Source organism: Coloeus monedula, assembly GCF_965178545.1.
Source record: "Coloeus monedula genome assembly, chromosome: 2".
Lineage (NCBI taxonomy): Eukaryota > Metazoa > Chordata > Aves > Passeriformes > Corvidae > Coloeus > Coloeus monedula.
Genome location: NC_138782.1, coordinates 108,394,161 through 108,420,907, shown reverse-complemented (window position 1 = coordinate 108,420,907; position 26,747 = coordinate 108,394,161).

Genomic DNA, 26,747 nt, shown 5'->3' with positions numbered 1-26,747 from the left:
CAGAATTGTTTTGTTATAGCATCTCTAAGCATGTGTGATGCTTATGTTAGGACAGCACTGGGACACACTTGAGAGAACAAGACCTACCCAGGAGGAATTTGCTAAGCATATGATGCTAAACCTGGCATAATTAATGTTCATGTTATCTGGCTGGAACATGCTTTGTTGTACACAGTTTTATCATTCATAGCTGTCTTTCATCTGGGAGAAAGCTGTAATTTCAGCAAAAGCCTGGAGAAATGACCTGGCTCATATCCAATATAAATAAATTAAGGACCAGACCTGGGAGTAGTTGCCATATCTGGAAGACAACTCTTTGATAAATGCAGGTGCATCCTAAAGCCAGGATGTGAAGAGCCTGCATAAATGACAGGGGACCAAGGAGGACATTGAGGGAGTCAGGGTATTGAGAGAACTGAAACAGCATCTCTAATGACTGAACAAGGAAGGGGCAATCACATCCACCAGGAGAAAAGACAGGGAAACAGAAACAACAATAAGGTTTTGTAATTCTTCATTTTCAATTTTATTACTCCCCTTCTAATTTTTCTGCCTTCTTTATGACCTAAACTGCTGCAGCCCTTTCAGTTTCTCTATAAAATGCTTTCCAGGTCCCATTGTTTGAATATGCTCAAACACCATGGACACATGCATGGGTCAGTCTGAAGAAAGTCTATTTGCCTATCTATTAAATGATTTTGCATCACCTCCAAGAGTCAAATATAACCCCGGATTATCGGTGCTCACCTTTCAAAGCAAAAACTTTCCATTTTCTCTGCTTTAAAATACAAAGTCTAATTTTTTCCCCCTCTTTTAAAGCTACTTTTGCACATTTATGCCTCAGGCTTCACCTCTCTATTCATTTATTGACAAGGTGATCATTTGATATTTTGGATTGTCCTTACTGGCAAGCTCAAGAGAGGATCAGAAAAGGCTTGGTATCCTTTGAGAAGGAACTGCTTTCCTACCTCTGATACAAAGTAAGACAAACTAGTGATGTGCTTGCTGCTCACTCCACCTAGGACATCATCAGACAAGTCTGTCAAAACAGAAGCCTTAATAGCAACTGATATACATATTAACCTCTTCTTGATCAAAACTTCTGTGGAAAGACACACTTCTATGGTCAGAATTTCAGCAAATAATAGCCTTTAAGATACATCTGATGTGATTTGCAAATTCATTTATCATCATTGCTTGAATGAGTAGAAGAAGACACTATTTAAATTAATTTGTAAAAGTGAAAGAAGAGAACAAGTAGTTGGGATATTTAAAGCAGAGTGAGGCAATGAAATGATCAGACTTAGCTGTCAATATTTGAATTTCTTTTGAAACATTTGAAAATCTAATGAACTTCCTATATGCAATCTGTTAAATAATTCTGGAGAGTAGAGATGGAAAAGGCATCTTTTTGATACAGATATATAGATCTTGTCTGACATTATCATTTGACAATCTTTTTTTTTTTGGTGCTGAGGCAGTGGCATTGTGAAAGGAGAGAGGTGTACAAATTTGCAGCTCTGTCTCAAACTGTATGGATAAATTTCAGCACCTTACTTATCACTCCATCAAATCTAAATTTCATGCAGAGAGCTTCCATTGAGAACCATGATTGGATTTTCTAATTCAGGCCTTGAAATGTCTGTGTTGCACCATCTGGCCTTTATTTGTGGGTTTGTGTAATAAAACACTTTTAAAGACCACAAAGTAGAACTGTAATTACTAATTTTTAATATTTTTTTTAAATTTAAAACTTCAGTAGAAATCAATTTATTTCAGCTTAAATAGCTTTTTGGCTCAATTGCAGTATTTCTGCAAGTGGTGACATTGCATGTTGTAAACTGACTGTGCAGTGCTGACACCAGCAAGTCCAAATGCAGGGCAATACTGTACACAGTAGTAGTCCAGGGACAAGGACAGCAAATGAGCCTGTATCTAATTAAAGTTCTCTGATAGGATTAATCAGTTGACATTTTGCCACATAAATCAATAGCTGGATTTTCCTCCCAACAAAAAGCCTAATTTTTGCTGAGGAAACTGTTCATTCAGCTAGAATGTCAATGTTCTTGGCAGATGATTGATTCCCCCTATATTTTATGCATTCAGATTCAAAATACAAACAACAGATGGCTTTCTCTACAGTTCTAAACCTGGATTTGACTGCTATAATCCACTCAACACTGCTGGAATTCACACCGTGCAAACTTAAGGTGATCTGTGGATCTCTCTTCTACTCCATCTCATATGTAACCTCTCCAAATTATCAGGTATAGTGGCAAGTGATTGAGACCTCCAAGAAGGTCATGGTAAGACAAGAAGAATTGTGTCATTCTTAAAGCTGCCATGACACTGAAGCAATGGCCACAGCAACCTCACTCTGGGTAGGACCATATTAAGAATGACTGCAAGAAACCAGACCACTCTCCAGATTAGAGCCCTCATCAGCTGGACCCTCCAATTAGTGTGCGATACTCAGAGCTGTTACTTGTTTGAATGGAAATTCTTGGGCTGGGCATGAGAAGATTTGGCTTTTAATTGGGTAATTATAAATCCCTAATTATAGGCTGATAATCTTTTCAATATCTCTTCTTTGGCGCCAGCTAGACCAGATGACTCGGATTTATCCTCATCCTTGAGGAGAAAGATTTTTCTTCCAGAGATAAGAGTTGTTGTCTGTAGATCATGAGTGATTGGGTGTAAAGATTACTAGTATTTCTTAAGCTGCTTAGACAAGGCACTATGGTCCATTTTTTTAAGTTGCAAATAGCGAATATGTTATAATGTCCTTTCTAGAATTAAATCTGGATCTGTACAACAGCAATACCAAAATTAGCAGGAAAATTAGTATCCATGCATAGTACCTGTGACAACAAACAACATGATTTTTCCATGTGGAATGCAGAATTCTGCAAAATTCAGTAAAAAGCTCTTATAAACAGGAAGAAAATTGGACACTTTATATATGTAATTGAGAGGTCCTACTGTTTCTTTAGTGAAAGCTGGCACTAGTGAAAGATAACAGACTGTTAGGTTTACTCAGGGAAACTACTCACAGGATCAGTTTAGCTTCAGGAAAATACCAGTTTCACCCCAAAACTGATTTTGAGGAATACCAAACCTACTTAAGAATCAGAGTAAAATTCAGAGAACAATCATGGAAACAAATGGAAGAAGGGTTAAAGAATATTAAGGATTACTCCTTAGAAAAAGTCACCTAAATTAATGAGAACTCACATTAGACAACTGAGATAAACAACACTAAAGTAAAATTAAATATTTAGTTTTGGATCACATGAACTATGTTTGTTTGCATAAAACCTTGAAATATTTGTTTAGTTCTGAAAAGCCCCTTTTTTTTCTCCTGTTAAAATAATGACTATATTGGTGCAGTCTACCTGCCTCAGTTTTTGTAATTATGTTTTTTGTCATGAGGGGTGGGACATTCAATGTATTATTGTAGTTATTGTTATTTATTATTATTATTATTATTATTTATTTAGACCCTTCTCCCCTCTTTTTTTTTCTGCAAAGAGAGTTTACTTTTAAATAGATGGGCAAGATTATCAAGTGTTAAGAGTTACTTCTGATATCCATCCTGATACCTAGCTTGTGGTAGCCAAGAAGCTAGCCCAAATTAAGAATATGCAAAATCTACAACAATTCTCATCAAATTACTAAATGTGTTATGTGCAAGGTAGCTTCCTGATCATTACAAAAGTTTTTTAATTTTTATTTTTTATTTTAATCAGTTTTGGACACATTTTCCTCTCTGGTTAGCCTACCTCTTACTGGGATGAAAAAGGCATTGTCCTCTGCTGGAAGAGTGATATGATGAGGAAACCACTTCTGCAGGAGACAAGCTTGTGGTCAATTTTCTCCCCGCGTACAGAGCAAAGAAAAAGCTTTCTGTAAAGGAGAATTTAAAATAAGGTTTTCATGAATCATTGTTTGCTGGACATGCCAGGGAAATCTAAATTAAGGAAGACATCCTTCCACTTAGTTAAGGAAAACCACAGTTCATAATTCTTTCAGAAACACACAATGGCAAACTTTGTACGACTTAGATACTGAAAACCAAGCCAGATTAGATTAAAAACTGGCTAGTTGTATTTTATAATTCTCCAGGAAGAGCTTTTCTATGAGAATTGGACGGGGAAAAGAATTAACTGCAGTAGAACTGATCAGGAATTTTTGACTGCATCAATTTTCATTGGAAAAGTTAAATGTTCAAAATCCAAATTTTATAGAAATTTGAAAGTTTCAAAGGAATTACTTTTGGAAAGCTTCATGGTGTCAAAAAAGGATTTCAGGGTTTGTTATACTTAGACAAAAACTGCAGGGATCAAGAGTCTGGCCAATGTCCCATTGCCCTGAGGCACAGGATAACAGGCTTCCAATGTAAAACTTGAATGACATGAAACATGAACACAGATTTGCTATATTCCAGGTGAATGTCCTAATGAAAGGGTACATATTTAATGTTGCGCTTTTTTTTTCCTGAAAAAATGTTGTTATTACTACAAGCTTAATTACACAGCTGGTGCTAAATAGTCTGATAGTGTGACATTCAGCAGAAATATGGGAGGCTGAGAAGCAGTTCCCAGCTCCAAGAAGGCCAGAAAAGTAACTTTCTCTCCCCAGTTTCATGAAGAGACAGGGAAGTACCCTAATTTATCAAATAGTCATCGTTATTATAATAGCATAAGTGAAGCTGTTACTATGTCCAAGACATCTCTAAACTTCCTTAATTCACTAGCCTGTATCTTACAATAAACTGGTCCTTCACCATTCCTGACACTTTGTTTTTCTGAGAAACTTATTATTTCTTTGTTTTTGCTGTGAAACTTTAAGGTGAACATAGAAGTCTGAGGGTAAAATGTTTACCAAAAACAAAACCAAGATCCGAAGGATTATGTCCTGAGAGCCTGTGTTTCACTTACATCTAGATCTGGAACCAAACTTTGTAGGAACTCCTGGAGTAATTAATTATAAAACCCTCAATGATGAATCTAGAGCCTTCAAATTAAAGGTGTTTTAAATTTGAGTCAATATTATAGCAATGTCATCAGAAGTTGTGAAAATATTTGGAACATTATAGACCACAAATGAACCTAATTTTGCATTTGAACAGTATTCAAATATATTGTTATTTCAGTTATATTTGAACTGCATAATCATCATCTGAATCAGAAACAGGTATTCAGGAATGACTGACAGGACACGAAAAAACAAATGAATCCTATCATTAAGTTTTGAGGATTCATTATAATCCTTTATTAGCTCATTCCTTAACTCCAGCTAACTCCAACTCAGTATTGTTCCCTGAATTGGCATAAAATTCTGAAAAATTTAGAAATGTTACTAGCATTTTACTTAGAGTCACGTAAAGATTGGACCAAATTTTATTTTCATTGAATACATTGAGTTCATTCATGTCTATTAGTAAGAAATAGAGAACATACAAATTCATATGGATAAGAAACAAAGGAGTTCGACACTTGTAACTTCATTACTCGGCCTCAAAAAAATACAGTACACTTCCAGATAATTTCCTCTGAGCATTCTTGATTGGCAAACAGATTAAGTCTTAAGAGAGACAGTCACATACACTAAATGAATCAAGTGCAAAATTTGTGTTATTACATCTGCATCTGATACACATTCATACTGGGGTGTAAGAGAAAAAAATTTTTCAGAGTAAATTAATGGAACTCTTGATACAGAGAGGAAAAATGAGGGCGCTGAGCAAGCCTTTTTTAGTGCTCAAGTCAAAGCAAGTTAAATACATGCTGAGAATAATAACATCTCTATTCTAGGCTTGACTGTGATAGTCAATTAGCCAGTTGGAGAGAAAAGGGCAGTTATTATAGGAGTGGAATATTACCAGAAAGAAAGTGATAAAGGCTGTCAGCTCTGTGAGTTACAGATGGTGGCATAAAAGTTAGCTCCTGCAGAACTATAATCAGAGAACATAAAAATGTTTGTATATGCTATGAAATAGCATCTCTTTTTCAGTCCGTGCTTTTTAGAGACACCACAAAAACTAACACCAAAGCCATCTTTTGCAGATGTTGTAAGTATTAAGAGGTTGAAGAAAGCCTAGTTACTTTGAAGAGGTTTTCTTCCATAGTCCTTTACTGACTGTCTTTGTGAGCTCATTTGGATGCATAGCTCTAGTTTCACAGATGATGTTGGATGTATTAGCTGAAGAATGTTGCATTCTGGCATGCACAGGTTTAAATCTTTGTGATTTAAATAGTTCTTTCAGCATTGGGGGCATTTTCTTCAGGGCCTGTTCACAGATAATGGCAGAATTTGCTTATACAGAAACTAAGAAATGGTCCAGAGATATCATGAGATTTTCATCATACAGATTGAGCCCTTTGCTAGGAAATCATGATTTTCCAAATCCTTTTAGGCATTATGGTAAGTGCTGGATTTCTTTATGGAAACACTTCTTAATTCCACTAAAGCTGGTTCACAGCACTGAATCAGGTTTCAAACTGTACCTAGATATAATCACTAAAATTAAAAGGTGAATTCATAAGTAAGGGGTAGAACATAACTTCATAACAAATAAAGACCACAGAAACCAAGATGATACAATAAAATATCTGCTCTCGATGTAGCAGTCTTGTTTCTGCAGTTCTTTCCATACAAGTCTACATCATCCAGCTCCTGGGAAATCAGGTGCTTTCTGACAATTGAAGATCATTAATACTTTGAAAACAAACACATGGGTTTCTGTATATTCTTGTTAGCATAATATTAAGGCTCTTGCTTTATGGGAATAGATTTTGATCTAACTTCAGACAGGGAGGCACTTCAATGTATCTTTTTATCTCAAAAGAGACAAATATTTAGTTTATATCACATCATAAAGAAATCAGGATAACAAAAGAAAAGAGAGGCAAGAATGACATTAATCTCATCTAAATGTGGTTATCTATAGTAGAAGATGTCTATATCTAAGCTAATAACCTCCTCTAGCTCCTTTTATCATAAATGAAGAGGAAATAGGTAATTTTGGTACTCTAAACAATTAGCTGATATGTCAATGCTTACAGTGTAAAAGTTTACATTTATTTAGTTGAATTCTACTCTGAATTGCTTTAACATGTAACATTTAAATGATGATGTCATGCCCCTAAGTCTGAGTTGATTTCTGTGGCTTCAAATCAGAAATGTACTTAAACGGTATCCTAATTTTAAGCATATAAATAGTCCTATTGAAGTCAGTGGTTTATTCACAAAGCAAAGGTACGTTCCAGTGCTTTGCCAGTGTGAGTAATGTGCCACATGTGTTTTTCTTGCAATAACTCTGCTACATCACTTTACCTTTGGGTAGTAACTTCACTGTACTGTGGAATTAATATTTTCAGAAAGCTCTCTTAAATTTTTAAGTTTTTGACATTTTTAGAGCAGATGCTGGTAAATTTATAAGGTTTGTATCCTTTCCTATGCTTCATAATAGCATTAAAATCCAATAAAATATAATTCAATGTTTTGACTACTGCATTAATTGAACACTAATGCTGTTTCCATCTCTTAGGTTCAAAATATAATTAGAGACATGCTAACTTTTATTTTCCATGTTTCATGTAAAAAAGATGAGACCAAATAGTAATATAAGTCACCAAAGCAGTAAAGGTCTTTTTAGCTAACAGTTAGACACCTCAACATGCCCATCAGTCATCTATGTAATTTCTAATCCTTAAAAACATTGATGGCCCTAACAAGTTCTGAGTGCTTCTAAATTTTTCAATTGTTTTGTAACTGTCCTTCATAAACAATTTATAGAATTTCATTGAATGAGTGTAGTTTAAAGAGTAAATGTTTTACCTGGATCAGACTCTCGTTTCAGCTGCAAGAGGAGCTCTTGGTTATAGTGAACTGCTGCCTGAAGTTGGAAATTGTGAGGAAGGAAATCTTGCCACTGAGGTGTTTGATGCTCTGTTTTGATCTCAGTGGGCATCAGAGCAGAATACGATATTCTGGGCTCAGCAGCAGCCCTGGCCCCTTGGACCACGATGGAGGAGCGCTGCCAAGAACAGGGCATCCCATCCCCACTGCTGCAAGGGAAGTGCAAGCTGTTCAGCTGGGTGCAAATTAAAAATGTGCCTTAGGTTTCTGATGAACTCCCAACACAGCCTGTAGGCTAAAACCTTGGCCTCTTCTCCACCAGGTAATGAACAATGTTTGGCTTGTAGTTAACTTCCATATCAGTCAGCTACTCAGTATATTGAGATCTTCCCAAACAGGCCTCCCTGTAAACTATTTTTATACCAAGATATCCTGTAGCAGTCTTTATAAAAATAAATGAACTAGTGACATTAAGCTGAAAGGTAAGCAAGGTGTTGAGTGTTAAACATATTAAGAGCAGGGGAAAAATCTGTTAATCGTTTTATTAATGTTTTCTTTTCTGCCAAATCCTTGAAAATGCTTGTAATTCTTTGCAGCTGACAGGCTGCTGATTTTGCAGAAAGAAGAGGTTTTTGAGTCCCTTAACTCCAAGTCACAGTTGTTCCTTGTTTTGACTCTCGGAGTATTAGTTCTATAACCTCCCAAATAGTAAGTGCCTGTGTTCTTAGAGTTTAAGAATAAGAAGGTCTGCATCTGCAAATAATTATAGTTAAGCAAACATTACATTGAAACACAAGCTTAATGAGTTGCACTGAAGCAGCATAAGGGACTGTCAAAGTCATTTTGCTGCTGTATGGATTTTTACAATGCTGTTACTTCACTTATTTGAAGGATTCCCCTCTTTCACAAACACTAAGTGACATTCAAGCGTTGCCAGGCTTGTGGGAAGTGGCAGCAAGGGTGAGGCTTTGAGTCTGTCCTTTTACCATGTCCATGGTAAAATCCATGAGGCCCAGTCCCAAACTGTGCACTCTGTCCAGAACTGGTGCTCTCTTGAGGATTGTCATTGTGGCTGACAGCTTTTCAAAACTCTGATGGGGAACCTTCCACCAGCCTTCAGTTGTGCCAGAAAGGTTTAGATTGGATATTAGGAAAAATTTCTTCACCAAAAGGGTTGTCAAGCATTGAAACAGGCTGCCCAGGTTTAGTCACCATCCCTGGAGGTATATAAAAGACCAGTAGATGTGGCACATACGGACATGGTTTAGTGGGAGACCTGGCAGTGCTAGGTTAATGGTGGGACATGAAGATTTTAGAGGTCTTTTCCAACCTAAATGATTCTATAATTCTATAATTCTATGACTTTTAGGCTTTCCTCTGATTCCTGTCTCCAAGCAGACTGGATATTCCTCACTTTGAGAGGATATACACCACAAGCCCAAGTCCACCAAGACACCTCCTGCAAGATGTGCTGCAGACCAGCAGCTTTCTCAGCTAAGCCAGTGGGTTCCTGTGCCCTTGCTCACTGTTCAGGGCACATGGGTCACCAGACTGGCGATGGAAACAGGGGCACAGTCTCTCTACAGTAAGGTATAGAATGTTATATAGGTACACTATTCCTACCAAATCCCTGAGGCTTTTTCGGCTTTCTAATCAGTGTGCTGAATCACCTGATGTTCCTGCTCTGGTCAGACACTGAGACTGGGCTTGTCACTGCCCCAGGTCTGAGTAGCAGTTGGCTTTGTGTGACCTGCAGGTAACAAAAGCCATTTGCCATTTTACATGGTCATACTGGCCTCCACCACTGAGTCCTCTCCCCTTCAATGCTTTTATCCTCTCCTTTCCCTTCACCTTCCAAGGTAGTGAAAGGTGTAGTGACAGCTCAAAAGTGAGTAAGGGAATGTATCTTTCCCTTCCCACCAAGAGCTATTGCTTGATGGACCTCGCAGTGTAAGAATAATGGTTGGATACAATGATCTCAGAGTAGTTTTCCAACCTTAATGATCCGATTCTATAAGAACAGGAAATTGCATCTGAATTCTCACAGAAAAAATTAATTTGATGAATTTATGTTATATTTTTGAATACTTTGGCTCTTGTTTTAATTTTCTTCACATTTATAAAATAATAAATACATATTCAGATTTTGCCATGCGTGTTTTTGCTGAAGTGCTAGGCAGATTAAGGTTCCTGTACAAAAACACCTATGACATTTCTCATTGTTTTATGCTGACAGAATCACTCTGGCAGCCTTTTTTTTTGTGGACCAACTCCTTCCAGAGACACTGGGAGAACAGATGCCAGGGTTTCAGGTTACAGAAATCTGGAATCACTGTATCACACAAAGAGCATTTGAACACTTCTTATGTTGTATGAAAAGCAGAGGCCCTTAACATGCTACAGTTGAATGAAAAAAGTTAGATAAGCCTCAGCCTTCCCGATTATAAAATAAGCAAGCAAAAAAAAAAAAAAAAGTCAAAATGAAAAACTATTGTCAAATCGTGTTTACTCTGCAGTTTGAGCATGCTTTTCATATTTATCTGAGGACAATGTTAAACTTGGATAATGAACTGTGTTAAATCTTTTTAAAGGCAAGATAACACTATACAGTCAAGTAGTTAGAAAAACGAGGAATTTTGTTTTATTTTCTCCTCCAATTTCTATGAACCATGTACAACTGTTAACCTTTCAAATGTACTATGGTCTATCATGCATTTTTCTTGGCTCTGTCCTCACTCTTGCAATCTGAACATTATGTTATTCTGTGAATCAGCTGTGAATAGGCCCCATTAGCAGAGACCATGGTCTGGACTTAATGAAATAAATGATGAAACGAATTATGAGATTGAAACTGACTTATACCATCTTTTTCGGGCTGTTTTTCTAGTTTTCTAATGTAAATTATTTTTATTTCTTCTGAATCAAACATCATTATGCATTATGCAATCTCAGCTAAAACATATACCTTACACCAGAAAAGCAGTGTTTCTAAAAAATCTTTTTTTTGCTATTTAAAGTATAATTACCTGGTCAGTCTTAAATACCACTTTCACTACAATCTCTTCTACACTCCCAAATGTCAGAGTAATTACTGGGTTAATTCAGGTCAGTGCCTTTAAATTAAATCTAAGAGCAACAGGAGCAGAGAAGAAGTAAACAAGAATAAAGTACAAAGCAGACAGTTACAGTAACATATAGGAATTTTTTAGGGTTTGCCAGAAATTCCAATCTCATGTGGAGACAGGAAGAATTACTGCAGGGTACATATCCTCACATGGAGAAGAATGGAATAGAGAGTTCTTATTTCCAGCAAAGAAGAGTGGAAGACTGAATACTAAAAAAAATAATCTATTTTAACCCAGGATTGAACAAAGAGATGATCAAAGCTGCCAGCAGCCCTGAGATAGTGACTGCACAGTTTTAGGACCATGCCATCATACCAGTCTCACACCTGTTTTAACCCCAACTTCCTTGTTATTCCCATGCAATCTCCCTGTGCCCTGTGGAATTCATGTTTGTTTTCATGGCTAATGGGCATGGGTAAAAGCCAAACTCTGCTTCAGTTTATGTTGGCATCTCTCCACTTTGCACTGAGAATGCAAAAGCACTAATAATCTTATGATGACCTTTCTGTATGTCACTGGACTTTCACAGCTGAGAACTTTTGCAACTGGTATTATGGACTGAGAAGGATTTAGAAATTTTAGTTTCTCCTTGTAACAGGACAAAGGAGTGAAGGTGAGTTTTTCCTGTGGAAAACAACATGCACAGGATGGTTAACCTTGACAAAAAATCAAAACATGTGGATGTTAGTGGTATCAAAGACATGAGCTGGGAGATGAGCCCAGCTTAGAAAGAATTATTCCTTTGCAGAGTAGATTGTGCTCAGTTTCTGCTTAGTTAATAGAGATCCTCTCTAGATGTGGCATCAGTGACATTGAGAAATCAAACACAGCCAAAATTAATGTAAAAAGCTCTTAACATGCAGTTAGAACATTCATAATTTCAGCACAGTGTTACCTTACTGGTTGCAGGGTATTTTGGGGCTGCACATTGCCTGTCTGTATTTAGTTATACCAAGTTCAGAGTGACATATGCAGTGTATATTCTTGTCCTTCTAAAACTTAAGTGGTACATAATGATGGCTGGAAACAACATTTAGTCAGTCCAAAGAGGGCTATGCCTTTTTGATAACTGCTACAAAACCTTTAGGAGTGCTTTGTTTCTCAAATATAGACTGAATTTTAAATTTAGAAAATGATCCCTGTCATGTTAACGCTTTTTAATGTGCTTCCAGTGAGTTCAGGCAGCTTTGAGTAAAGCTTCTGAGGGGAAATGTTGGCTATCCTGTTAAATTTGAAGAAATATGTGAAACGAAAGAATCAGAAAGAGATGCAATTCCTTGAAAAGGAAGGGGATAGAAGTGCCTCTCTAGTATCAAGAATGGGTTGGTTGTGAATTGAACCTAAACATAAGGTGCAACCACATCTATTTTGGATAATGGGCTTTAAATGACCCAGGTATCAAGGCTACAAGTGGCACCTTATTGAGTTAGTTCTTTGCCTACCTTTTCTTTACAGAAGTTCCTTATAACTTTACCACCAGTTGGGTGCAGACTTATATCAGTCTTGGCCATGTATTCTTACTCAGACACAGAATGCAAATGCTTTGATAGATGGTTCCTGCAAGATTTGGGATGAGGAGACTACAATAGGGTTTATCTTTCCCCAGTCTTCTCCTTTCTAGACTGAATATATTTGGTACATTTTCCCTAATACTGTTTCAGTCTAAGTATCTTTTTATCTGTCCTCTGCTGGTTTTGACTCTGTCCTGTTGGGTACCTTGTTTCGAAGCAGTGTAGTCAAAACTGGACTCCAGCTGAGGCCTCAAGTGTGCAGGATAAAGAATAACTACCTCCTCTGTGTTACTCCACAGCCTGTTGCTTGTTAATAGCATCACATTTTTCACCTGGACTTAGTTTAAGATCCACTCTAACCTCCCTGCCTCAACTTTTTCCTTTTTCTAGCATGCTGCCTAGCTAGTTATTCCTGATTTTCTGTTTGTGTGTTCAATTTCCTCTCTCAACTGCTGCCCTTTTTTTAATTTCCATTTCATCGTGTTGCTTTTGGATCATTCCTCCAATTTGTCAGGATCGGCTTGAACAGCAACCACAGCCTCCAATGTGCTTCCAGCTCTGTATGACTTACAAATGGCATGAGTAGTCTCTGTACTGTCATTCATATATTTAATGAAAGTAAGGAATAGAAGAAGGTGCTGCAGAAATATGTTGCAAATTTGTGAGTGAAATGTTGGCAACTTGTCTTTGAGTATTTTTTTTTCAATCACTTGTGCATTTATCATAGAGTCATTTGTTCAAGATAGTATTTCCTTTTTTGGCTGAGGACAATATCATGGAACACGATGTCAAAAAAACTTTCCAGACCCAACTGGAAGAGGTTACTGCTCTCAGGATATCCAGCAGACCCTTCCAAAGGTAAAGCAGGTAAAACAGTGTTTTATACCTTGTATTTGCTCTCCATTTGTTTCTTTTTTTCCTCATTTATGCTGTCTGCCTGTTTCTTTCCCTCCTCTCACAACTCAGTGGGCTGCACTCTACTGCAGATGCTCCTGTGGACTGCAGGAAGATGGGTACCTTGGCATGTTTTGCAAGAGCCTTGAGCAAACTAATGCAGAGAATCATGAGTAAGCAACTTCTGCAATTGCCCAGAGAAATGTGGCTGTGCTACTGTTTAAAGGGAAAGCAGACTAAGGAAAAAAAATCCACTATGTAAAACAAATGTTTCTTGATATTTAGGAATATTTGCTTTTGATTTTGGCATTATTGTGTGGCATGTTTATATTTCATCTAGTGTACCATGTTTACTACTGATTTAACTGTATCCTAAAAGTTGTCTCACTCCTATGTCATTCCTCCTGTCCAAGAACAAAAGGAAAGGTAACATTCAGTGAGATGAAGCATCAAAGGTGCATCTGATGGAAAAGAGATTCTTTCTGCAGAATATGAGATGATTCTGTGGAAACTGCTGCCACAGATCACAGTGACCAAGGCTGCTGTGGGCCACACAGCATGACATACAGATGAGTAATGAGGAGACAAATTTAATATGAATGGTGATAGATAGCAGTTTTGAAAAAACTAGTTAATGTCCAAAGATTTGGAAAAATTATTAGTCTAGGAATTTAAGAAAGAGCACACTACTGTTGACTAGAGAGATGTCAATCTGTAGCTCTGGTTTAGATGGACAGCTTCAGAGCTGGTATGAGTTCTGTTTCAAAATGCCCTCATTTAGCACCATGAAGAAAATTATTAACAAACCCATAAATGCCTTATTTTACCCCCAATGTAAAAAAAAATAGTAGCATAAAACCAAACTGGTTTTCCTGCCTTAGGATAAACCAATTGCCTGAGCCTCAGGCTCTGGATCCTGGTTTTGTTATGTCCTTGTAAATAGGGCTGGTATCTCCTGGCTCTGCTGACTGGCTGTGTATGCTGGGCAGCCCCAGCACCTCTGCCTGTCCAGGTAAGGTTATTGGAGCAGCTGCATACAGCTCCTGAAGACAAATCCTTCTCTGCCTTTTCTTGGAGAGAAATTGTCAAACTTTTCAAAAATGACTGGCAATTCATCAGGTAAGCTGGAGGTAATACGGGATGATTAGCTCCCCTCATCCTCAGAAATATGCAAGAAGAAAAAGGCTTCAATAAATCAAGACATGTGACTTCTGTGAGGTTTCAGTGTTATAACTAAAAATCATGGCTTTGTCTTTATTCACAAAGGAAGTTTTAAAATTTCTGAGGTTATCAATATTTCAGATGTTGTGGAAAGGAATAGGCTAAAGTAGCTGAAGAAATGTTGTCCCACATTTTGACCAGATGTATTATAAAACAAATTCTAAAAAATACTTTTGCATATATACTCTCTGAGAACAAGCCTTATTTTCTACATGGCAATAACAGAAACGAACTCAAGGGAAATTACTCACATATGTCAAGAACGTAATGTGCCCCTTCACTTTCAAAGGGTTGGCATCAGTGTAAATTATTGCTTACAGGTGCTAAGTAACCTCTTTGATGGTTTTTTTTTATTGACTGACTCAGATTTCTTAGGAAGATAAAAAGCTACTGTAAAAGAGTACTTATTTAATGAAAAAGAACTAAGGATTTTCATAGTAAAGAAATGGGTGCAGATGGGTGATTTTTTTGTTGAATGCACTTGGGCCAAGACTGAAAATTTTTTACCAAGTATTCTCTTTATCTTTCATTTTCACATTGCTATTTCTACCATGGGCTTGAACATAACTTTTGTTTGAATAGAGACTATTACACAGACTTATTTTTGTCATTCAGTTAACACAAATAGTAATGTTTAGAAATTGTGTAAGCACTTTCTTGTGATTTTGAGTCATTCATGTAACACAGTCCTTCAGATGTACTGTTTTGAATTGTGTCCTAGATGCTATTTCTTGCTTTCTGCAAGTTCAATGGAAACGAAACTTCAGTCAAATGTAATACACATGGACAAATTCCAAGAAGATTCTTCCTTTTGTATTCTCAAAGTGATCATCAAAAAGGCCCAATTTAAATAACTTTTCCTCCAAATTCAAAATTTGTTAACACATTTGAAAGTGCAAAAGGCAAAAGCTTATTCTGTCTTGTTTTAAATACCAGTAATTTCCCATTGAATTAATTGCTTTTCTTTGTAGTGAAGTAAAGATAAGAAAATCACTTCATGAATTTCATACCTCCAAAATACATTTGCAACAAAGCCTGTGATTCTTTCCAAGATTTTTTTTTTGACGGAAAACTGATAAATTTATGTTTTTCTCTCCTCTCTCTAAGACAATATTCTCCTTCTCCCCTAAAAAAAGAACACAGAAAGTCCTGCTGCTGGTTTGCATTACAATAAAGCACCCAGACACATAGTTTAATCAACTGTTAGTATGCCTTTAACAAATCACAATTAAATATTAACAGCCCATGGAGCAGCATGGAGGGCTCTGCAATCCTTTGAAGGTATATTTGCCAATTAAACAAAGTCTGACATTAGAGTAAAGGTGGCAAGGATCCAAACCAGAGAAATGAGAGTCAACCACTTCAGTGGCATTCATTAGCTAAACAGACATTCTTTGTGTGGCCTGTTTCTTTGCTACTGCCAAATCCACACCCTGTTCAGGAACTTACCCAGGCTCAGATAAGCTTATTATGGAAATAACACTTTGTCACCCCTTACAACTTGCATCTTGTTAAATTATCTTTTATCTTCTTTGTAGTATTTGTCACCTCTCCTTGGGTGCCCCTTGTGTGGCCAAATGGTATTGTGATTGATTTGGAATAATCAGGTTCTAAGGTTAAGTTAATAGGACAATATTTTAAAGATTCCCTCTTCAGTATCATCACACAAGAATGGTTATAGAGAGACATTTGTGTGCATACATTATGTTGGGATTTTGGCAGTGTGTGAAAGCTTAGGTGTTAGTTTGGGTTATCTTGTAATAGGTGCTGATGTGGGAGAGCACAAATTTTTCTGAGAAGGAAAATTTGGTTGGGAATTCTCTAGCCTGTACATGGCCTTCCAAAATTTTTGTTTCTACTGCAAACCTTGTGAGATATTTCATGTTGCCTCTGCATACTGAGGGCATGAGAGGGAAAGAAGGAGCCTTTCCACTGCTGCTATTTCTGCTGGCTGAGATAAAAGCCAGAAAATCCTGGTGTTGGATGCCAAGCACCATGGAGAAAGAGGGCATGACAGCCTTAAGTGTGCATCAGCCATGGAGCCTGCAGAATGCACACAAACATGTGTCCCCTTTTCTTCATTCTGCAGCTTCAGAGACACCTCACTAAAGGTAAGTTAGTCTTCAAAGGCTTGGTCTAGCTTACATCTGTGCCTGGAAGAACATCCATGCAAAGTAAGTGATTTTTGCTTTTGTGCCTCAAAGAGATAAAGATGTGGTCAGAGTAGAATTCAGGCTCCTCAGAAACAGTTCAAAGTGGTAAGGGAGAAAGAAAGGAAGGAAACTGGGCTTGTTCCCAGTAGAAGGTGCAGAAGCAGTCAGTACAAAGACTGTCTCCTCAAGTGGCCCTACTTCTGTGGCAATAGGTAGTTTTGCACAAACTCTGGGCCCAGCCTTAGCACAGACACCAAGAGACAAGTCCTGTGGATGTCAGTGGGTGGCAAAACACATACACCAGGACTGTTTTTCCACGTTCATGTGCGTATTTTGCCTATGCATACGCCTGCCTGTTGTTGACATCTATATTTCAATACAGAGTTGTCCAACCTTGTGGTGCTATGCACATATCTTTGGTGACATTCTCAGCTCTGCAGTTAGATACTTTTTCTTCCTCTTTCTATGCTGAAACACTGCATTTCATTTCACTCATCCTCCCACACAGACGCAAGGAAACAGGATATCCATCACTAAGTAACTACAAAAGACTGGAGAGCCAAGTGAGGAGAGAAAAGTAATTTCTTGGGCAAATGCTTAAATGACTATCATATTTTGAATGGTTCTTTGTATTTGTCATAATAAAGTTGATGCCCTAGTCTGTGCTATCTAATATGTATTTGTTGATTTCTAGGATTTATAACAGAAACTTTACTGGCACAGAAATTTTTTTCTATATTCTATATTTTTTCATATATATGCATCATGTATATTCACTGTAGCCACACAAATTACACTTTCCATATACAAATAGAAATGTAGCTTTCACCAAAGCAAGAAAGAACAAGAATATCTCAGAGTTGTGTTGGTTCACTTACACCTCATAGGCAACACTGAAATATGTCTCATTCAATGATATTACTGCTCATATCTCGCATATTACCTCAGTTCACTATTTTTAAAAAAGGCTCTGTTTAGTGTTCCATATACTGGAAAAATCCTCACCCCAAGTCACAGGAGTATTCTCCTGCCTGAGACAGATATGGGAGAAAGGGAATTAAAAAATAGGCTTTCTGTGTGAGCATCAGGATGAAAACATCTTTTTTTCCTTGCTCCAGTAAAGCACACTTCCTCTGAAGTTGCCAACCCAGTGCCTCAGCAGGTGTCTATCTGCCTCAAAGTTGCTGGAGCTGCGCAGATTTGCAATAGTGAGGGGTTTTTCTTCTAATCTGCTGATTTTGACATCACCCTTACTGCTGATTTAATGAGCCCAGTGTCATAAATAGGATTACAGACCCCAGAGGTCTAATTCTCAGCTCCTTAATACACTGAAGAGTAACAGTAACTATGGCAAATAATTGCCTCAAATCAAATCAAAATTACAGCTTTAAATTTGAATGCCGGAAATGTTTGTTCAGTGATCTGTATGGTGGAAATCACTTGCCTTTATCTAGCTCCCAAAGGAAAAAGATGGCACCCAAGGAGCAAGTGTCAACATCACAAATACTGCCTTTGTGAGCATTTCACAGAAGGCAATGCCAAGATCAGCTGGAATCAGCTGAAACCAGGGGCTCTGAAGCAGGAACGTGGCCAAACTGTGGCTGTTCTCTTCCACCAACAGCTTTTTTACCTTTTGGACTTGGGTAAGATCAGGATCTAATTCTCAGCATACAGATGTACCATGCAGTTCTCACAGAGTGTGATGGGAATTAAATAGATGCTTCAGGAAGCTAATCATTATCAGGAGACTTAAAGCTTGTTCTGTGCATGCTTTATGACTCTAATTTTCAGATATGGCCTGACTACCAGGATGTCCACATGGGATATTTGGTCGCCTGGGTAATTATAACAAATATTCTGCTTTGATTTTACTATTCACATGTTTAAGTTGAGTTTGTAAAGGAGGGTATTTTAGGGAAGTGGAGATACTGTGAAGCCATTTGCTAATAACCCAAAGATGTTAGTAGATGACCAAAGTAAGAAAGGACTCTTGTCTCTTTTCCAGTATCCTCAATTACATTGTCTTTTACAATCATCAGCCAGTTTTCAGCTGTTGTAATTTGGGCTGACATCAGGGAATGTAATCTGCTTTAGGATACGTAGATGCAAATTCTTCAGGGTATTTTCTAGTATTCATGAGCAATGCTAAGTAAATGACATTTCTAGATGTGATTAGCTCTGCATATCCCCAGATACTGATGTGTATATGTAAAATAGATGCAGCTATATATTTTAGCACACACAAACATGCAGGCATAGGCACATAAAAACACTTCCTCTCTCACACAGAGATGCATGCACATAGACCACTGGTGGCAGATAAAAATAAATACACCGTAGGGTTGCTTTTTAGATGAGCACATATTGTGCTTGCCTTAAGAACTTTATGAATTTGATTATAATTTGTGCAGTACTACAGAACTATTTTCTAAATGAGATTAAATACCATAAAGATGCAAAAATAGAGTCTATATAAGACCAATTTCCTATGGAGAACTGCAGAGTTAAACCAAAGAAGGCAGGAAGTATTCCAGTAGGAGAGGGAAAAAATACATGTTTAAGCAATAGACTTGAAAAATTAGGCATCGAAGGAAAGAGCAAATTGAAAGCTGCTTAGATTTACTGTAGCTGTAATGTGTGTTCTGCTTATTTACATAAGGTCTATGTGATTATCTCCTCTGCTGTTCAGTAAGAATAGTCCCTACTGTAGTATCTGCTGCAACACATGGTACTTTTGTTATCTCAGATATGCAGCCCACTTACTAAAGAAACACACTAACCAATATGTAACGTGAACTTTTGACTGTTCATGGAGTTTGGAGACAGAGAATTTATTACACCACCAGCAGATACTAAGGGCCAAGTCTGTATTCCCCAGTGGACAGACTACTCTGGTTTTATTTTAAGCTTAACTAAATTTCTGTTTGTTCTTTCTTGTTGCTGCCTGTTTGTTTGAAAACAAAGGTTCTCCATTTTGGACTTTATTTTAATACAATTCTGAGACCAAATATTGCACCCTATTGGTTGAGAAACCAAGGCCTTTTTATGAAAATGACAGACTCTCTTTTAGGCCTTAATGTTCCTCAAACATTCTTGACTCACCCTGCATGCCTAGATCTCTGTCTTTGATGTTCTCCAAGTGTCATCCTTGTAGTCTGCACGCATTCAGTTACCACCAACTTTTACCCATGGAAAGGCAAACAAGTGTGTGAAGGTCACAATATGATGAAAATAACATGGACATTTTTTTTCTGAGACTAGCAGCATCATATTCTTCTAATGAACATTCAGTTATAAATTCCTACAGAGAAGGTAGTGGTTTGGGTTCCAATCGTTTGTGTTTTGTTTACCGGAATGAGCTTTTTAATTTTATTTTTTTAGTTAGGTTTTGGGGTTTTTTTTAAAATTTTTACCTAGTTATCTCTTGAAATATTACAGAACTGTGGCTCAGATCCCATAAGGGAATAAATAAAAGACTCCAACATATCCCATGGTGACAGGAGAATCTGAAGCTCTTTTAAAGTTTTCTTCTTGGCAAAGCAATATTCATGGATATTTTAAAACAAACAAACAAAAAATTGCTTGTCCTAAACTAGACTTTCCTGCACATTAGATGAAGGAATTTTGAATTTACCAGTGACAGGAAATTATTAACAGGTTATCTATTTTTCCATCATGAGCAAGAGCTCTTGGTACTGTCTCTCAGACTGTTCTATATGGGAGAACAACATTTCACACTTTCATGATTTCTTCTCATTTCTTTTCCTTTCCAGAATGACAGGACCATTATATTGAAATGCTACTGAGTCACTGGAAATTAGTCAGTACATTGTTTGAATATGAATTTGGGAAAAATAGAGCAAGATATTGTTTCATAGTTGGTGCAGAGGTAATTTATCAATTGTTCCAGGAAAAGGAAAGATTTTAATAGGAGAGATAATTTTTATCACATATTTGACAATGCAGTGGTGGAATGACCCTGGGAGATGTGAAGCATTGCAAATCTGCACAAGTATAAGTGCTGAAAAGCTGCATTTGGGAGCTCTCAGATATCAGATATGTGGTTATTAGTAACTCAAAATGAAGAACTCATAACAGCTTAGAGTAAATTTTTACTGTTTAACCAGCCTGTACCAGGGCTGGTCTTCAGCCCATGTGTCTGGTCACAAATGTGCTATTAAACTGCCTTTCGTCCTGGTGGCTATCTTTATGCTCTTTATCTTTATGCTCTTTATCTTTATGCTCTCTACTGGGGACTAAATATACCCATCAAACACAATAAGAAAGTTAGCCTTAATTGCTCCATCAGCTAAGAAATAAGGAAAAAGGTTGATATTCTTTCAATCCTGTCCATGTCTGAACAGACAAGTTTTCCTATCTTGAATCCAGCATAGCCTCAGACTCCACTCCCAGTAGTGCCCTTATAACCAACTTTCTTCCAGAACCCAAAGACCTGGGTGTCCAGTGAGCTGCACAGTGACTGATGGGAGTAATGCCACCCAGTAGTGACCTGGCCACAAGCCTCCAGCTTTTGTTCTCAGCTAACGACAACATTCTTGGCAAATGCTTTTGTTTTAGGCCACCTTGGACTGGTCCAAGAATTCCAATTCAAGTGTCATAATATGAATGTCCCCAGCCATTGCTCTTAATTATGGCCCTGCTTCCAAAAAACAACAAAAAAAGGCCTAGAGTCCTATTCTGTTATTCCCAGCTGGAGTGTCCTGTTGGCTAGCCAGCTTTGAACCCTTTAATTTCTTCAAAAAAATGTATCAGGCTTCTCAATGAGTGTACTCTACAGCATTGTTAGTTTGCTTTGTAGTAGTAGTAACAGTAGTAGTAGTAGTAGCAGTAGTAGTAGCAGTAGTAGTCGAGTTTTTAGTGGAGGTTATTCCAGCAGAAAGAACAGTTTGGCAAACTGTGTTTTCTTACAGTTTTTCTGACTGACCTTATTCTAACTAGCATGGGCAAGAGCAGCTCTGGATTGGCAGTGAGAAGAGTTTTTTTTTCTTCAAAGCCTTCTTTCTAACCCACAGTGTAAAAAACACTCTGTTCTGTTCCTTCTCTGCCTCAGTTTACTTCAACTATAAAATGGAAGTGATAATTTCTGTTGTAAAATACTTACATCTGTGAATTGAAAGCATTACAGATGAACTAATTACTGTTATGCTCAAACATTCCAGCCTTGCGATTAAGTGATTTTTATGCCTTGATAATTATATTTCACTAGGGAAGAGTGGGAAACCATCCATCAAAGTCCCTGGCTGCGACTGAAATCTTAAGCTGACAGGAATTTTGTGGTGCAGTCATTGATAACCATGGTTTTGAATAGCTCTGAAACAAAGCTGTGAAAAATTTACAGTCTCTTCAGATTCACCTTATTTATAGCACACCCCAGTATGACGTAAATTTCAGTCACGTACAGCTTGTTTTAAAAGCAGAGTAAATTTTTATCAGTCTCTTGAATGCTAACAGATGAAAGACTATGTTCAAATCTTTAGGCCTTATACAGCAGACAGGATTGCAAGGCTAATTGGTGCTGCTGGCATTCAGTGTCGAGGTTAATATGAAATAAAGCTGGTTTAGAAAATTATTATTTATTGTTTTGTACAGATGGATTTGATTTGTAGCTTGGAAGTTTCACAAAGCATCTGTAGTACCCAGAGGAAAGTAAAAGGAGTAGAATAAATAGGAAGTGCAATAGGTACATAGCATGGTTTTAGAAAAATAACCATTTCAGACAGCTTCACTTTAAGTACAGCTTCTGAAGTCTGTATTTGGCATTCCTTCTTACTAAATCAGTGTTGAATAAGGGCTCCATGATTTTGCTGAAAATTAGGCAAGAGCTGTTTTTTCCAGGCTTACACGGAACAGAGCCTCATTTTACTTCTTCCTTTCATGCCACGGGGATTTTAGAAGGGCAAAGATATCAGTAAATCAGGAGTTGCAAAATGTTGGCCAATAAGTGGTCATATCTTGATCTGACCACAGTGTGGCTAAACCAGACACCAGGTACCAGAAGTCCAACTTCCAGTCATGCACATATAAACTGCTGTCCCTCCCTGTGGCATGACAACATCAGAGCTCCCAAATCATCCAGAAAGCACTTCTGTTGGCCTTGATTTTCTTGTGGCAGAATAACACCTCTGATAGTCTCTTTGGTGGGACAAAGAGCATGTTTGGGCTCCGCAGAGGATGGATCAGCCACTGTTGACAGCAGCAGCCAAACCAGGTGTTGCATGCTGGTATGGAGGAAACCAGTAAAAATTCAAAACACTGTTCTGCAAATCATTGCTACTGCAGTAGGGAGTGAGGCTGACTTCAGTATGACTACATTCCTAGTGAAGGAGTGCTAATACATATTTCATGGCCTTTACAAAACTGTACCTTTCTGTGCAATAACTAATGAATGACTCAGGCCTGGACATAGTAATTGTAACAAGAAGCACTGTGTTGCTGAAAACTTGGGAAACCTCTTCTCCAGTAGTGTTGAAATTACTGCATAAAGCTTCTAAATTCCCAAGATATTGAAGACGGAGATCTGTATGCCTAAAAATAGGATTCATCATCTAGCACACAGAGTTTCAGCTAGCAAACAGAAAATGCCTGAGAGAAAAAAAGTTCTGTTTATTCAGCTCTCTCCCCACCTTGCCCACTGGCAGTTCTGTGGTAGGTACTTATGTTAAACAAGGATTTAGTGCCAAAAGCTTTCCAGATTCCAAGTAACAGCTTCATACATTTCCAAAGAAATGACTGGCTCACTTTCTTACAAAACCTGCAATCAGTTCATCCTACTCTTTCCAAACTAATCTAATGGTTTAAACATTTCCCTCCTCAGCCTGAAGCATTGTGAGTTGCACCTCCTGCTCCCCTATGCAGCAAGTGATGGGTATGGGCTGTGTTTGCCCCTTCTCCTGCACATGAGCCACTCTGAATTGTGCAGCTGAAAGCTCAGTGGTGGGAGCTGCTTCTGCAAGCCTGCAAATAGAGGACAAGATCTGAGCAGAATTGAATGCCCACAGCTTCATTCTTTATCAGGAACATCCTATCCATAACCCTTAGCCTCACTTGTGTACTGAAGCTTCGTTTGGTTAATATGGGCTATTAATATGGGTAGCATGTAACTCTTAAGCATTATCTTAGGTGAACTAAGATATTTGGTTTTGCTATCCTTTATGTGTGAGCATTTGTCATTCTATACCTCTGACTAACAAGAGCTGAGGGATTCATATTGAGAGAAGAATTAAACTTTTTCCAGTTAATGCCATCAATGCAGCCTTTGGCACATTTTCAAAATGCACTTTTCTGTGCTACCTAGTAGTACTGCGTGGAGAAATAAGGGCAATCTTTACCCCTGGAGTTCAACTGACTGCCCCCAATACTCCTTGGAAATGAGCTGGATAATCTATCTCAAGAAAGAGTGTATGAAATAATAGCTGCTACAGGCAGGGAAGTTATAAAAGTTATTTATTTCTCTCATAATAACCCTAGTTGATTAAGGAAAAAAGAAAAAAAAAAAAAGCCAGAAAAAACTCCAACCCTGTACAATAAAAGACTCACATTGTGTGTTACTTTAATTTGATTTCACATCTAGACACCCATATGCATTTACTGTTTTGCTGGGAGGGTTTAAGTACCCTGAGCTAATTATAGGACAATATTTTCCAAGTTACAAGGATAAAATTGAAAGCACAGCTAATGAGATACTATTTCTGGCTATTAAACTGAAAGAAAAAGGGTCTATTTAATTATAAAGTATGTAAAAGAAGCATAATCATCTCGTAATGTAACAGCTCTCATCTGGATTATTATTTTGGTGCACATTTATAAACACTGCCTGGCACATTACTGAATTGTTTAACATTTATGTGAATGTAGTTATTCTACAGAATAGTAATATTGACACTGAGCTGGTTGTCTTTTAATTTCAAGAGTATTTCATATCTATCATATTTTCTCATTTATCAGAAATAGAAAATAAAATATAAAGGGGATGGGAAAGACAGGAGGAACTATTAATCTTGTCTGCCAATACCTCGGTATGTTTTCATGTGGTCATTTAAAATAGTACTTAATTTCACTTTAAAAACCTATTAAGTGAGTTTACTGTAACTTGCAATTCTCAGCAACATGTAAGATGAACTAAAAAGCAAATTATGGGGTTTTTTTTCCTTATTCTAGTTTAGTTACTATACCATTTATAGTACAGGTTGTTCTTCCAGAATTACTTGCTAGTAAAACTCATGCTTCTAACAAACTGAGATATGGGCAACTTTAAAAACTATTTGTTGAAAATATGCCAGAGTTGCTTGGATGCCACTTAAGCCTTTAGTCCTCTTTCTTCACAGCATCCACAGGACTTCTGCTGATTCTTTGCCTTCCTTCAGCTGTCAAGACCTGCTGGGACTTGTCAAGTGGCACTGGCTGCACCCTCTGCAAGGCTTCTGTGAATGAAAAGGTGAGCTGTGACTCAGGTATGAGCCAACTGAGAGAGGCTGTGGAAGGGAACAAGGTGAAGTGAGGTGATTTCCTTCATTTGGCTGACCTGCAGTTACTACATGGTTAAAGGAGAGGCACAGGTAACTTGAACGTTTTGGAGCACATCACTGAGCCACTGTAAGTTCTCTGGCAGATTGCGGGGGAATTCTTGCTGGGGAATTCTTTCTATGGCAGCTGTCAGCAGCTAAGTTGGAGATGTTTATGCTTATGGGTTTAAGGACTAGTTTGTGAAGTTAATTGCATACCTAATTATTACAGCGGGTGATGGGGTCCGTGGCTGCGACCCAGGAAGATATGACCGGTCCGGGGAGATGGTCCCGAAAGGAATCGCCTGCCCGAAGTCTGGTATCTTCCTCTCAGCTGCTGGCAGAGGAGCCCTTGCAGAAGCTATCAGCTCTTTAGTGATTATCAGCTCGTGATTCCAGCTCAGCTCTGCAGGGCTGCCTCTAGGCCAAACCAGACCGGAGAGAGAGAGGAGAGGCCCGTGTGGCTGGTTCCGCAAGAAGGGAGCTTTATTGGGGGTTCCCTCCGGCGAAGGGAAGGCCAGGGACGAGCTCTCCCCACAGAGGCGAACTTGTCTTCTTTTATAGGGATACAGGGGATCAGCAAGGGGACCAATGGGTTACAGAGGGTCTGGGATAGACCAATGGGTTACAGAATGATCTGCATAGGGTCTCCCAAAGGATTGTGGGTCTACTTTTCCTCACCATGACTCAAAAGTCCTTTCCTTTCCAGGGAGTCCTGCTGGGTGATTGCGAAATCTCTTATCTCAGCAGACATCCCTCCAGGGCAGTGGCTGGGCATATCCCACACCTAATAAAGGCCTTTCTTGAACTTCTTGAACACACCGAGCTTCTGTGAAATAAGCAAAACTTTTGACTGGAGGGAAGCTGAACACATCTCCACATCTCCCAGGAGATCAAAGACAGAGTAAAATATATATATTATGGCTGTACTGAGGCATTATATTTCACTTCAAGGGGGTGAAGTATCTTAACTATCTGTCTCCTGGATTTAGAAACTGAGCTTTTACCAAAATAGATGTCCTAAGGTCACAAATAATTACCAACTGTCATTAGTTCCCTGTTAGCAGCTTTTTGTCATGGAATTTCCTTGAATTTGTTATAAAAAGAGAGTGGAAATATAAAAAGAATTTGTTCATAGTTATCTCATGGGCCTATAACTGGAACCAGTAGTCTCACCAGATACAACTTGAAGCCACTATTCCTCTCATTGGAGTGGAACAGGGATAAGGGCCATAACTTCTTTTACATAATTGCTCAAATACATGCTGGGAGGAATTATAAACATTTGTGACTGTTATTTGTGGCATTATCTGGAAGTCACGGATGTGAAAAAGAATCGATGTCTTTCTGTCCTGCCTTCCACTATCCCCTAAAGCGTACAGGTCCAAGCCTTTCTATCACTGCTTTCCAGTTGATTTTCATTGATTTCTTCTCTTATTAAGCATCTAATTACCATTT